Source organism: Coturnix japonica, chromosome 2, assembly GCF_001577835.2.
Source record: "Coturnix japonica isolate 7356 chromosome 2, Coturnix japonica 2.1, whole genome shotgun sequence".
Classification (NCBI taxonomy): domain Eukaryota; kingdom Metazoa; phylum Chordata; class Aves; order Galliformes; family Phasianidae; genus Coturnix; species Coturnix japonica.
The window spans coordinates 34284522-34298580 of NC_029517.1; the positions used below are offsets into that span (position 1 = coordinate 34284522).

Genomic DNA, 14059 nt, shown 5'->3' on the forward strand with positions numbered 1-14059 from the left:
ACTTTGAACACCTTGGACTTCTTTTCATTTTAAAAAGAAGTTTTTTTCTCTCCTAATGGAGCCATTACGTTTTTTTCCATTAGTAAAGGCACACTTACTCGATCATTCAGAGTATTCCAATGTTTTTAATGTATTAGACAAGACATCTCCATACAAAGTAAAAAGGCATTCAGGACAATCCTGAATCCATGCTTCCTACCACTGTACAGGAGGCCTGAAATACAGAACACAAGTGCATGTTTTTGCTGAACATGGTAAATGTTTAGTCAACTCAAGCCTGTCATGGCCAAAGGACCCATAAGTTGTCTTCTACAAGCTGGTGTAATGAGGGGGAAGCATGTTACAGGAGATTACATGGCACAAAGCATAAAGCAAGTGCCTTGATCCAAGAGAAAAATGGGGGCTGCAGTTGCTATAAAAGGCTGAGTATCTGAGAGACTCAGGAATTGAATGGTTAAAGGAAAGTCCAGTACTTCTTGACTCAACCAGGCTGCCCTTCATCCAAGCCTCTACACAAAGGAGGTCCTCTTCCCTCTCAGTAGCACCAATGAACATTTTAAAATGACATGCACTGAGAGAACAAGATATTTCAAAGCACTAAAAACATTCTAAAGGAGAAGCTAAAATACTCCATTATCTTTAGTTGCTTAAAGAAGCACTAACTTAGTTAAAAGGATAGAAGAAAATCCCATGGCTTGCAACCTAAGACATAGGGCACATCCCTCAGAATGTGACTTCTTATCAGGTTCCTTAAAAAGAAGAATGAAATGAAAAAAAATAAAAAAGCCACTAAGCTCTTTTCCCTACTTATATCTTCAGCCACCCACAAACTTATCTCAAACTTTCCACAGCATCTGAAATGGAAGATCTGAGCAAAGGAAAACCTCAAAGCAAAGAGCTGAAGGAGGAATAGCTTCATTCTGGTTAGGAGTGCAAAGAGAAATTGATTAAAGTTTAAAGAACCTAAAATTTTATAACATTTTAAAGATTCAAATGCAAATGTAAGTAGCAACATATGAATTATAGAAATACTGTAGCACTGCTGATCTCATGAATCATACTGTGAAACGTGCTTTCTGCACTCTTAGTGCAACCAGAATGAAATACTGGCTTCTCAGATATCTTGAAGCAATACACAAATAGCACATTTAATAAAATGCCTAAGTTATTAAAATTAATACTATATCAGATATATCAGTTTCAAAATGTTCTAGCTGCAGATACCTGCATTAAAGCTGCTTGCCCTTTACATACCACAACCAGCACAGCTTCACGGTCTGGGGAGCCCTGATCATCCTATGAAAGGAACAGCCCCGAGCAGAATGCTGCTTGGCAAACAGGAGTTCACATGCTGAAGCTGCAATATTATCCTGGCTTCCCTACACATTAAGCGTAGGACTACGTTCAAAGTAAACATGTGGTCATAATTAAATAATAATTATGACTAACATTTGTGTAACACCATTCATCCACAGAGTTTAAAGCACCAGGTAAATCTACAAACAATAGGCCTAATCCTGCACCCTTTACTCACATAAAACCCTTCAGCCCAAATGGCCTACGTAGATCTTGTCTACACACACTTAATTGCTCTCAATTAACTTCAATTCATAACAGTCTTTCCAGCCTGTCTTGATCCCATTTAGCTTGATTCACCCACGGTCTGCCACGGGTGAATGCTGCTCCTCCATTCTCGCTGATTTGAAAACCCTATTACAGATCCTTTCCTTAACAGATCCCACAGTGCTTTTTCAAGCTTCAGCACTTCACGTGCATCTTCCACGTTTCTAATGAGACAAATATTTCTTTGAAGATGAGGATATGCATTTCATCACAGTACTTAAAGGACTGATCATCATCCAGACTTGCATCCATAAGCTCAAGATGTACAATTTCTATTCTCATACCTAAATCACACAAATAGCCTTCTTCATGCAACACACACTTCAGAATAAAACCACAGGAAATGGTTAAGAACAGGGGAAAATTCTGCAGTTTCTAAAAATATAACATATTTGGAAGCAGACATTATACAATTATTTTTATGCATCTGTGGTACAAATGATGTCTGTTTCAGACAACCAAAGTTGCTAAATGAGTTCGAAGTCGAGAAGAACTCATAGACCTTCTGACATTTTGGTGTCAGTCTGCCATGACAGTTGGGGAACTGGAGAGCACGATCATCTCAGTCAGATCTCATTTTGGCTCTGCTATGGACAGTTACTGTTTTGCTTCAGCCGCAGCATCTGTGAACCAAGCCAGGCCATGCCCCCTTCAGATGGATGCAACTCTTTATGGCCCTCTGAAGATAAATACTGCTTACTAGTACTAGCTATTATTCACCTTTTATCTTTTTTTCCTGTCTATCTTAAATTTTGCAAAGAAGGTTACTGCTACATCTCACTCACACCTTGATACGGTATATACTTCCTGCCAATTCTCATCTTTCCTTGCAAGAAGTATGCTCTTATTTGTATTCCATGCAACTCTGGCATGGCAGACATCTGAAAAGACTGATTTCAGCAATGGACAAAAGCACTGCGACTGTCAGCAAAGCTCACACTAGGGCAACAGTGAGATAAGGTTTTCCCCATAAAATCTAGTGATAGGGTTATGCATTTCTTGGCTTTTCTCATTCAGGAAAACAAACAAACAAACAAACAAAAAAACCTGCAGTAATTGTGTTAACTAGACACAACGTAGTCAAATCTTATAAGAATCTAATGGCATAACAACAATCCTTATTGTAGAAAAAATCCCTGAAGAGTCTCCACAACTACATACACAGAGCATAAAGGTTTTTTATGAAGTCATAGAAGGTTCAAGGCTGCTCGCTAATCTGGACACAGCTGTCCATGTTCACCACTAACACCTAAAGTTCTGCACTCTTCATCCCGTATAGGGGTAGTGCCTACGGACTTTACATGATGTACAAGACTACAAAGAAAGTGACACTCAGCTCTGCCTCTGAGTACAGCTATCATCCAGGAGAACTTGTCCATAGGAAAATCCGATCACACTACGCTCCAATGTAACTCATGTTGCACCACTCAGCACTGCAACAACAATCTGTGCAGGGCTTTCCTAGGGCCGTCTCACAGGCTGAGGTTCAGATTGGAGGGCTGAGAAGCTACCTGAAGTGAAAATAAACAGTATATTAAATGCAGGCACACAGGGCAAACATGCTTGGTCATTCAGCTTTCCAGAGCTGCTTCTCAGTAGAAGGTAATGATCAGATTTGATGCAAAACTGAGACAGTCCATGCCTATAACTAGTGGTTGTAACAGGTATTTGCTTAGGAAGTTTCCAGCATTAATGCTGGAAATGCAGAATCAAATCTGCTTGAATACACAAGGCATATTCATCAAAACAGCCATCAGTTCTAGTTTATTTATTACAGTAGGCTACAAGCTGCACCAGCTCAGGTGTGCTCCTGATAGGAAAAGCAGCAACCCAGAGCATGAGTGCCATTTCAGGCATGTTAGCTGAATGCCCCTGAGTCAGAGCTGAATGCAAATCATCTAAAGAGGATACAAATAATGTCCAGGAACAGAAAGCAAGTCAAAACTTTTTCCACATCCAATTAGGACAAACAAAAGCACATACTTCAATTCTTCTTTCATTTGAAAACAGACACCCCTCATAACTGCAACTACATCTCACTGTCTCTCTCATCATTTATTTATTATATGATTCACTTATATACATACCTTAGTTCTAACTGAGTTTACCATACCATTGACTTTAAATTTTAATGTGCTGCTATTTTAGGGCTGATATTTCCCCAATGATGCAGTACTCCAAATCTTTGCAAGCACCATGGATTCTGAACAATCCCATAGTATGAGTTTCTGACATCATGTAAATCCAGTCCAGAAAAATGCAACTAATATCAAAATTTTTTTCAGATCTGATAAAAATGCTTTTAACATTGAATTTAACAGTTGCATTTAACAGTGAATAACAGAAGAGTGACTTCTATCTGTTTGAGAGAGAGGACTGTAAAGCACAGGCCAGATTCTGCTGAGATCCTTCTGTTAGCCTACTCACAATCATGGATACGTTTTTTTTAATGGATGTTGTGACAGATTTAAGAGTTCAGATACGAGTTCAATTCAGCTGTCCCCACAGGGCCACAGGTATCCATGATGTGAGAATCATGAGACAAACAATGATACTTTCATACTACACAAGCTTTTGAGTTTGTCCTCTTCCTGGAATACACTCCTGCAGCAATCAAGCAAAAAAAATCTGACCAGAATCTTCAAGGTAGTTTCTACCATGCTAGGGTATACCAGAAGTCATTGGCAATTCTTTGCTATCTGTCCTTGAAATGCTGCATATATAGTGACACCTTGGGCCTTTAAACTCAAAACTTTTATTTAGGACAACCTGATGAGGCTCTTTCTCCTTGGAGGGGTGTATTTTGACTTGAAGCTTAAAATAAACTTTCTTTCCACTGATAATTCTTTTTTTAAAAAATACATTTCCTCATCCTAAAAAGGAAAAATGAACTTCAGGCTAAATTTCTATGTAAGCTGTAAAGTGTGATGCAACTACGTTACAGCTGCATCACCTTCTAACAAGCGTAATGAAGCAGTGGGAGGGTGTTTTCTGAAGGGAGGAAAGTCCTAGGAAAAAAAACGCTCTTAGTAGAATGCTGAATGGTTTCATTGAGTATTTTTAGTCTGGCCTCTTGAGATGCTCTGCAAACATTTGCAAAACTATAAAACAGAGCCAGGCTTATGTCACTATCTTTGGTACAAATAACTTGTGAGGAACTACTTTGTTCTGGCAAAGGGATATATCAAGAGAGGATGCGTGAACTGGCTTGTTTTCTTTTGGATTAGCGTTGTTTGTCAACTGAAGGCTGCCTTTATAAGGAAAGAGCAAGGTGCCAAGAAGTACATTCTGCCATGCCAAAATTAGAGGGAGGAGTTCAGAAACAGGCTTTTATTACTTAATTACTTTTATCAAACAACAGAGATCAACTAACAGGAGATAACTAATAGGAAAAAGGGGTCTAATGAAAAAGTAAGTTATCAGCTGGATCCTCTCCAGAAAACAATTATCTCTAAGTAAACAAGTGCTGCGGTTGGGAGGTCAGACACACAGGGCAAGGAATGGAGTTCTTCTCAGGATACTGGCCTTCAACGGAGATGAAAAATGGGGAGCTGAAGAAAGCAGTGGCACTGAGAAAAAAGGAAGGCACCTGTTATTGAAGAAGCTGGTATTTTTAGACAGACTTATTCCTATTTAGACTGTAGATATCCTACAAGTCTGCTTTGTCAGTTCTGTGTTTTGTTTTTTTAAAACACAAATCAAATACAGAATAGTATCTCTATTCAAAATGAAAATTAGGACTACAGTAAGAACAGCCATGTTCACTTGCTCCAGAACAAATAATCAGAATTACATTTTCTAGCAAGCAAAGAAAATGGATGCTCACAGGTCATGTTTTATCTTGATTGTTCTTGTAATAATGGAAGGGATGATAAAAAGCAATACAGAATTTGAGATGATACTAAGCTTTACCCAGAACAGCTAGACGTGGTATCTGAAAGGTATTTCAAATATGTTTATGTTGCTTTTTCATCATTTTTCCCACTGTATGATGTAAACCAGTCAGACAATTCAAACTCATGTGGCCCACATTCAGATTACATCAACTTTCAATTCTTAATCTGAACAATACTTCCAAGGTTTTCATTTTTACTTATCTTCTATACATCTAAAAACATGCAAAACCTAATTATTTTAGCTAGTAAAATGACACCAGACACATGTAACAGCATGAAGGCATTTAATAAGTATTGCTGGGGAAAAAATAAATAAATCCCAAATAAGGATTTAATTGACTAAAGATCTGTGCCCCCCAGCAGCTTGAAGATAAACAACATCCATTTTTATAAATGATCTTTGAGAATTATGAGTGATGCAACCAAAGAATTGTATTATGCTATTCTTTCCCTGCACTCTCTTCCTCCATCCTCCATCATCAGTTAATCTGAAAACAGATGGGGTACAGAAATTATGGGAAAACGCTCCATCTATTGGGATCCACAGCTTGCTGCAGAACAGGGAAAATAAACAAGGAAGTTTATTTCAAGTAATGTATGTGATAATAGCAATTCTGTGGCAAGGAATGACAGAAACAAAACTAATGAAGAAACCTGAAAACTAGCCACTGTAATTGAAAATACCAACCACTGCTATCCCAAAACTATGCTGAGAATAGGCATAAGATTTATGAGGCCTTGGCACAGTGCAGGGCTGGGTAATACTGCTGGGAAGTGCTGATCCACTGCCAGGATGCCTTTTTCTTCATGGAAGGACTGAGCTAAGTATGAAGTTCTCATTAGGACAAATTGTCTACACGGCCCCACACCTTACTGACAGCATCTGCTGAGACATGGACCTCATCCTTGAGTGGCCTCTTGTGTCCAGGGTATCATAGCCCTTCTCCATTTGGCTGCAAGTAGAAACAGATATCACCACCCTCCTGTGTCTAAATGGAATCAGGTCTGATAATGGATTTGGGGGGCTCTGCAATAAGAGAGTCGTGGAAAAAAAATAAAGAGCACGGTATTGGAACACAAATGAATGATCTCACACAGGCACAAATAGAAAGCAGGTTTAGCCATGGAATGAAATAACCAGAGAATGAACTTCTTCCATCTGCCATCTACCTTTAAGGCCCTGCAAATGGAAAGACTTCAAGATTCACGGCCTTTGTAAGTCTCTAAGTGATTCTGGGAGGAGCAAAATTCTCTGCCAGAAGCAGCCCCAGCCTTCATTTTCCTCCAGAGTCAACTCTTTGCTAGCAAACCTCAGGCACTTGTGCTCTCCAGACCTGCACATGGATGAGGTAACTGACCACAACTGGCACACGTGATACAAATCTCAATTCATGTATCAGCTTTTCCCCACTGCATGGTCCTTTATTCCCATAGAACAATGCAGGACTCCTGTTTTCTTCTCTCCCTGCCCCACCACCTCCTTGTTCTTCCTTCCATCACTTCCCATCACACCAGGGCTGACTGCAAGACGTAGTGTCTTCCTACTGGGGCAGAATGCTGCTGAGCTCTGCCCACTTGGAAAGCCTACTGGGGAAGGAAAACTTTGGCAAAGCTACTATTCTGTGCTAGGACAGTGAGTAAAACCAGAGAAGCACTCACCATTTTCACTATAACAATCAGGAAATCCAGTGACACACCTTTCCTCTCTATATAGAAGTTCTGTTGCCAACAAACTCTAGCTGCTCATCTTTATAAAGGGTTTCCAGCAGGCTTTGATCATATGTGCTGTGCAATGATGACGAATCTCCAAATACTCTGCTAACTTTTATTCTTTTAATCCTTTCCCTTATGTGCCCTAACCAGCAAATATCAACCTAAGAACCAAGTAGGACAGGTTTCTGGAATCATGTCCCAGATCTAGTTATTCAGTGCTGGGCAATGATTTAATGGGTTTGATCAGATCAACCACAGTACCCAGCTCTACTGATGACACTGTGAGAAAAGTCCCCATGAATGGGTGTACATCACAGCTGCAGTGAGAGCAAGGCACTTGGGAGGAGGGTTATCTGTGCTCAAGCTGCAACTAACACACAGATTCATATGGTCCTTTCCAAAAGGAGAAGTTGTCATAAGGCAACAAATGCCTTTTTGTTTTGGACCAGCTTATTGTTTAAGACACACACAGGAAAAAAGAAAAAGGACTTTTTGAAATTAACAGTGAATGATTATGTGAGGCAAACGTAATGAAAACACAGCACAGTCTCTTAGCTAGGGTAGAAAATACTCAGCCAAAGCCTTCCTCTGCCTCCTGCTGAGAACAGCAAAATATGGAAATAACCAAATTATGCCATTAGAAGAATGCAGACAGAAAGCTTTCTGATTAGCTATCACTTTCCTGAAACATAAATTGCAATACAGCTTTCCGTGTCATAATAACATTTCAGTTACCAACTTTTTACGTGACAAATTCACTGTACATTTTTGAGGATGGTCAAACATTTTATAATTATTCTATTACGTCTAGAAGTAACATTTGTAAAGGACACAGAGATTTGGTCCCCAGTTGTCAAGTATAAAACTTACCCCAAACCAACAGCTGGTAGCCAATTAACAGATCTAGCAATGTACAATTAGCTGCAGTCATATCACGACAAAGGGATTCTTGAGCAAAAGAGGACAACTGAATTAAGTCATAGGAATTTCAGCAGAAGCCATTGGATAAGGTTGTGTGCTGTTTGCATGTATGCTTAAAAGGTTTTCTTTCAAATTCAGTTCACATAGATGGGAACTGTAATACAGCCCATTACCAAGGATTATCCATTGCTTCCCATAAGATCCAATTTTCACTTGCTTACAGTTCCACCAGACTAATTGTTTGGGCTGAAACATTCCATGTTGGATCTGTGCCTCATGCTATTTTATTTTATTTTTTTTTCTAACATCAGCCAAAACTGTTCAATGATTTCCAAGATAAAAGCCAGGAAAAAAAGACACTGTTTTACAGCAAGAAAACAATATCTGGTAGCCCCTCCTTCAAGAATCCCAATATCCTCCTTGTTTTAAACAGGGAATATACGCTCTTTGGTCAGGGAGGTATCTTTTGCCAGACCAGTCGAAGCCAGTTAAAACCTGGTGTTACTTCAAAGCTCCACAAAGTTGGTGAGAGGTGCTGAGTCTACTTACAAAGAAAACCAAGATAAGGATCCGCTGAAGAGGTGGGTAAAATGAAAAGGTTTTGATTAGCTGACTGAAGTGACTTGGAGAGCTGCAGCCTGCTGCAGGCAATGCCAGGATGCAGTGGGCCTGAGCTCTGACCTCTGGCAGAGGAGCAGGGTGAGATCTCAGCCTCAGCAACGAAGGGCTTCTGAAAGTTTTCACCAATTCCTGCAGTGAATTTTGTGTTATAGCAGACAGGAATAGCAAGGGTTAGTTGACTGTTTACCTCTCTGGCATTGGTTGTTCAGTGCTCACGTACCTACACTGTGGTCCTGAAGTAAAACAGGACAGAACAGGGCAGATGAACATCTGTGATTGTAGGCTCAAAAAAGGTACCAAGACATAATACTTAGAAGTATGCATAGAAATGAATTAATTTTCAAAAACTGCCATTTGATAGTAGCATTTCTTTTTTTTCACCCCCCCTTCTATCTTCATTTCGTGTTCTATGTCACTTATTTCTTCTCTTTTAGCAGTGGAAACCACATTGCACAACTATCTGGTTATACAACAACTCAGTCTAAAGATCGAAGAAAGGGAATGCTAGCTGAGAAGCTGGACCCCTCTTTTGTTTCTACCCTGTTTGTTATCATTTATTCTGGCAGATATAAACTTCCATTCCCATTACGACAATACTGTTGTCATTGATTACATGCTTATTAATGCCAACTTCCCTGCAACAAAGAAAATCATCTCCTCTCAGGAGAAAGATGATTTGCAATTTCAGAATAATTGCAGTGTCTCTTAAGTAGATCCAATTTTAAAAGGACAAAGTACATCTTGTTTCACAAGGATGGCAGAATCATTACACAGCACAGTGCTACAGACTTTGCAGAATACAAATATTTCCATAGAGACAGAAGAAAAGGAAATCTAATTCTGCCCGAATTATTATTTTTCTAAGTACTGAAGAAGCATATTGAGATTCTACGCATCTCAGAAGACAAATATATAAAAACAAGACATTCAGAAAAGTAAGGCCCATGAATAATCTTCCTATGTTGTTTTCCTGCTTGACTTTCACATAAGTAGACAGCATTTTAAGTATTTTGGTGGTGAAAAGGAACACAACAATAACTTCATTTGTGTAGCACCCAAAGTGATATATTTGTCCAAGACATATTCCTTGTTCCCCAGCCTTGTTCCTCCAGTACGTAAATTTGCTCTAAGGAGTGCTGCCCAACATGGCACAAGCTTCCTGTAATGGGGTAGCAGAGTGCCCCAGTGGTACAGAGCTTTTTCTCACTCTCAGTTCTGCTGCATTCAGTCCTAATGCTTGTCATTGACATCTGTTTCTTCTCTATGAAAATTAGCTCTAGAACTAGCAGGGGAATCAAGTAAAAACAAAAAATTGATTCTACTGCTACTATTTGAATCATACCTGATCCAGCTGCTAAACGCTCTATTAGAGACTTGCTAGATCTGGCCCAGAAGTGACCGTCAACAAATGATGACAAAAAATGTGTTGATACACATAAAGTGAAAGGAATTGCCTCAGAAAAGCAACACAAAGCACCAAGTGAATTGGAAACGGTGAATTGAAAGGCAGAGGGCATGCACTGAAGCTCTTTCATGCTCTTTCAAGCAGTACATGGTAACAACCAAAACACGCTGCCACAGAGCGAGCCCAAACGCTCCTCCAGCACAAAATCCCATCCTCCTGTCTCCCCTCTGCTCCTCCTATCATTACAGGGATGAAAGAAATTCATAAACTGCAACTCCAAGTCTAATACTGCCTTGGCCAGAATTCAAGCTCAATAATTAATTACATTCTGCTTGTCCAAATTCCCACAGTAGGTTGACAAAGGGAAATAACTCTTCTTTTCCCCTCTGAGACAAAGTTTTTATATGGCTAATGGAGACAGTATTCTACCTTGGAGAGAGCTGGCAGGTGAACTGGAGAGAAATAAGAGGTACGTATAATATTTGGGTAAGATGACAGCAGCAGATTAGAAGAGAATAATATTGCATTAAGTTTGAAGATTATGTCAACCCAAGAGCTAAATCATTGTTCTCTAATTACATTTTCCGTAAGGGAATAAAAGCACAGATGATCACACAGGACAGGTAGCTGTCAGGACTTGGTGTCTGCAGGACTGTAACACAGACTGAATGACTTGGGATAGCAAGCTATTGAGACAAGCCAGAACTTGTTGTGAAGGATGATAAATCTATGAGGCAAAATACATTTAAACGTAGCACCAGACTGTCACAAGGCACAGAAAGCATCCAAACCTCTTATGCCTAAAGAACATGGAGAATTAAAACTATGCTATGTCCTTAGCCGCAAAACAAAACAGTATGGGTTGATAGATGGATACTACAGCCTTAAATAGCGTTCTCTCAAGGTCTTATTTGTAGTATATTGCACGTGTATTTCTAAAGGACTTAATTAGCTTCTTTCCCTTCTGGAACCAGTAAAATAAATGAATAAATAAATGAAACCGAAGGCAAGGTGAGTGTGAAAGGTCTTGCTAACAGTACATTTATTTTACAGTGACAAAAGCTGGCACACCGTTCTCTGAAAACTCCATTTGTATTCAAATACTTGCACTGCTCCTCCCTAACTTCAGTCTGCTGTATTTGCTGCCTGTGCTGCTCTTTAAAGGATGGCCTACACCTTCAGCCCAGAGGTTGCATGTGTGCAAGCATTAACATATTAATAAACAGTGACAAACTACTTTTTGTATTAACCAGATTACTACGGAGAAGACAGACCCAAGATATTGCCAAAACTACAGGACTGCTCTCCATGAACCAGATGGTAACTTTCAATCCTCTGTTTCTATTTAGTTTCGGTGCCTAAAACCTTCCTCTATTCTAAATCAAAAGCAGGGTGATTTAAATCCTCCTTCTCTTGAAAGCTAGTGTTGGAACAATTAATTCAACTGTCTTCCAATTGTTCATTCATTCCACTCGTTTCTGATTTGCAAGGCTTAATGCTCCCACATTTTTCTTCAAATAAAGTCCAAGATACTTACAAGCACATCATCCAGTGCCTTCTGCACATATGTTCTCATGCACCCTCTGTGTGCAGCGCTTAGATTTACTGCAATAAACTCAGGGTTTTACTGCAATGAATTCAACACACCTGGAGTCTGCGTCACCTTCTCCACGTCAACAGCACATCACAATAACTGTGCAGAGACTCAGCAGAACAGCTCAGGTAGAAGGATTAGTACTGTGGACTGCACTACAAATCAGTCATCTTTAGTGGCAAATATATGTACATATATTGGCTGAGAGAAAATTATAACAGTTTTCTGAGCATGGAAATGGTAAACAGTATTATTGGGAATGCTTCAAATGTATGTCTGCAGGCTCCTCACAACACACAGCTAAGAGAACTACAAATAAAAGACCATCACTGCACCAGGACACATAAAAGAGGTGCTTTATTTGAAATGGCTTTCCCACTTTGAAGAGGATTCACATCTATTTTAGACAATGCACTGAACTACCACACACTCCCACCTGTCATCTCAAACACACTCCATGAAATTTACACTTCTAAACTCAGGATAATCAAAGCAGCTTGAAAATAAAATGAAAAGGCTGTTAATTTACTGAGGATCTGGCTGGTTATCCCCATCAGCACGAAGGCAGGTCACAGTAGCCATCTCAAACTCCCTTGTACCAAGGACATGTGGAAAAATGCCTTTACTTGGAGGGTTACATGGCACCAGAAAACAGGGTGCCCACAGGGGTTGTCGAATCTCCTTCTTTGGAGATATTCAAAACCTGCCTGGATGCTTTCCTGTGTGCCTACTGTATGGAGCCTGCTTTACCAGGGGGCTGGGTTAGACGATGGCCAGAGGTCTCTTCTGACCCCTATGATTCTGTGGTAAAGAGTGCTCAAGTGCAAACATGCATTTTCAAGGCATATGCACAAAGTAAAATATCCCATACAAAGGAAGAAGGACTAGTATAGTCACATCCAGATAGCCTTTCATAAGTGTTGGACTTCTCAAGATTTAGCATTTAAAAGGATGGATAGGCTTGCTATTTAATGTATTGCACAGGCCACATCCCTTAAATAAACCACTCATGCATATGTCATGAACATACAGATAAAACATAGATATAACTAGATAAACCAATACTAAATATATCAATATACAGCTATAGTAAATACTCATGCACACATACAAATCAACTCATCTACAACTTCAGCACATTTTCCTTAGTAGCAAAATGCCTTTAAAGAAAATCTCAAAGGGATGGAGAATCAGGGGCTTTGTAGTGGTTCCCTATGCATCTTCGACATTTTTGGTCACAGCTGCTAGCTCTTCCCAATGCTGGAGGCAATCCCTGGAGCAACTCAGCTGCTTAGCAAGCAGAGTCCAAACTACCAAATACCACTCAAGTCTTAGAACTTCTGCTAACTAGAAAATGCAACATGAATGCTGTCAAGTAACGCCTAATTTTTTAATTGAGTAGCAGTAATCATGTTGGGCAAACGCTATAGCCTCCATTTCCCAGCTGTTCATGAGCTTTAGAAAATATTCAACAAACATCCTCTACCTTTCTCCTGGGAATCCAAATGAGTTTGATGATAATCAACCCAATGGAGCTTTAACCTAAAATAAGGATGGAGATCTCAAAAATTCATAAAAATTTATTAAAAATGTCATAGTGCTACTGATGAAACACATTGCAGTAAACTGGCCAGTCCATTTCTCCAAGATTTCCAGAGTATCTGAAACAATGATGGACCTCAGTAATTTAACTAGCAATAGTCTGATGTAAGTGATATGCATGGGTTTAAAAAGCTTTCTTGATCTTGAAGAGCAGACTGAAATGTCACCTGGAAAAGGGACTCTTCAGTAGTATAACCCTGCTGATTATTTCCATTTACTAAATTTATTTTTAATGTGTATGATTCAATCTCTGTTTCCTCATTACGGCTATGGACAACAGCTGGTTACCTTAAGCGCTTGGTTATCACTGTGAGTAAGAAGTGAATGAGATTTGCAGATTTCAGCTGAAAAAGAGTGATAAAAATATACAAATATCTGTATCAAGAACAATTCAAACAGAAAATCTGAAGAGCCTCACACACAGTGGAATCAGTACCTTATGAAGTTACTGTACATTAAATACATTACATAAATGTCACTTATATTTTGTTTTGTTGGCATGGTTTTAAATGATCTGTTCAAATTTATCATCAGAACTAGATTTATTACACACATGTAGACACCTGCTTTATAAACCAGATAAACTGCGCCAGAACAACCATGCTGGAATCCTCTGGCTTTCATCCAAGAAGAAATTCATTACAAACTTCTCCGAAACTCCCTAAGAATCTTCAATTTTATAAT

At 39.3% G+C, this 14059-nt stretch overlaps 1 protein-coding gene across 4 annotated transcripts in view; it reads right to left on the minus strand.

Annotated features, from left to right (window-relative positions):
- Positions 1 to 14059, minus strand: part of THRB (thyroid hormone receptor beta) — a 160803-nt gene that overhangs the window by 78187 nt on the left and 68557 nt on the right. The gene's annotated exons all lie outside the window — the stretch shown is intronic.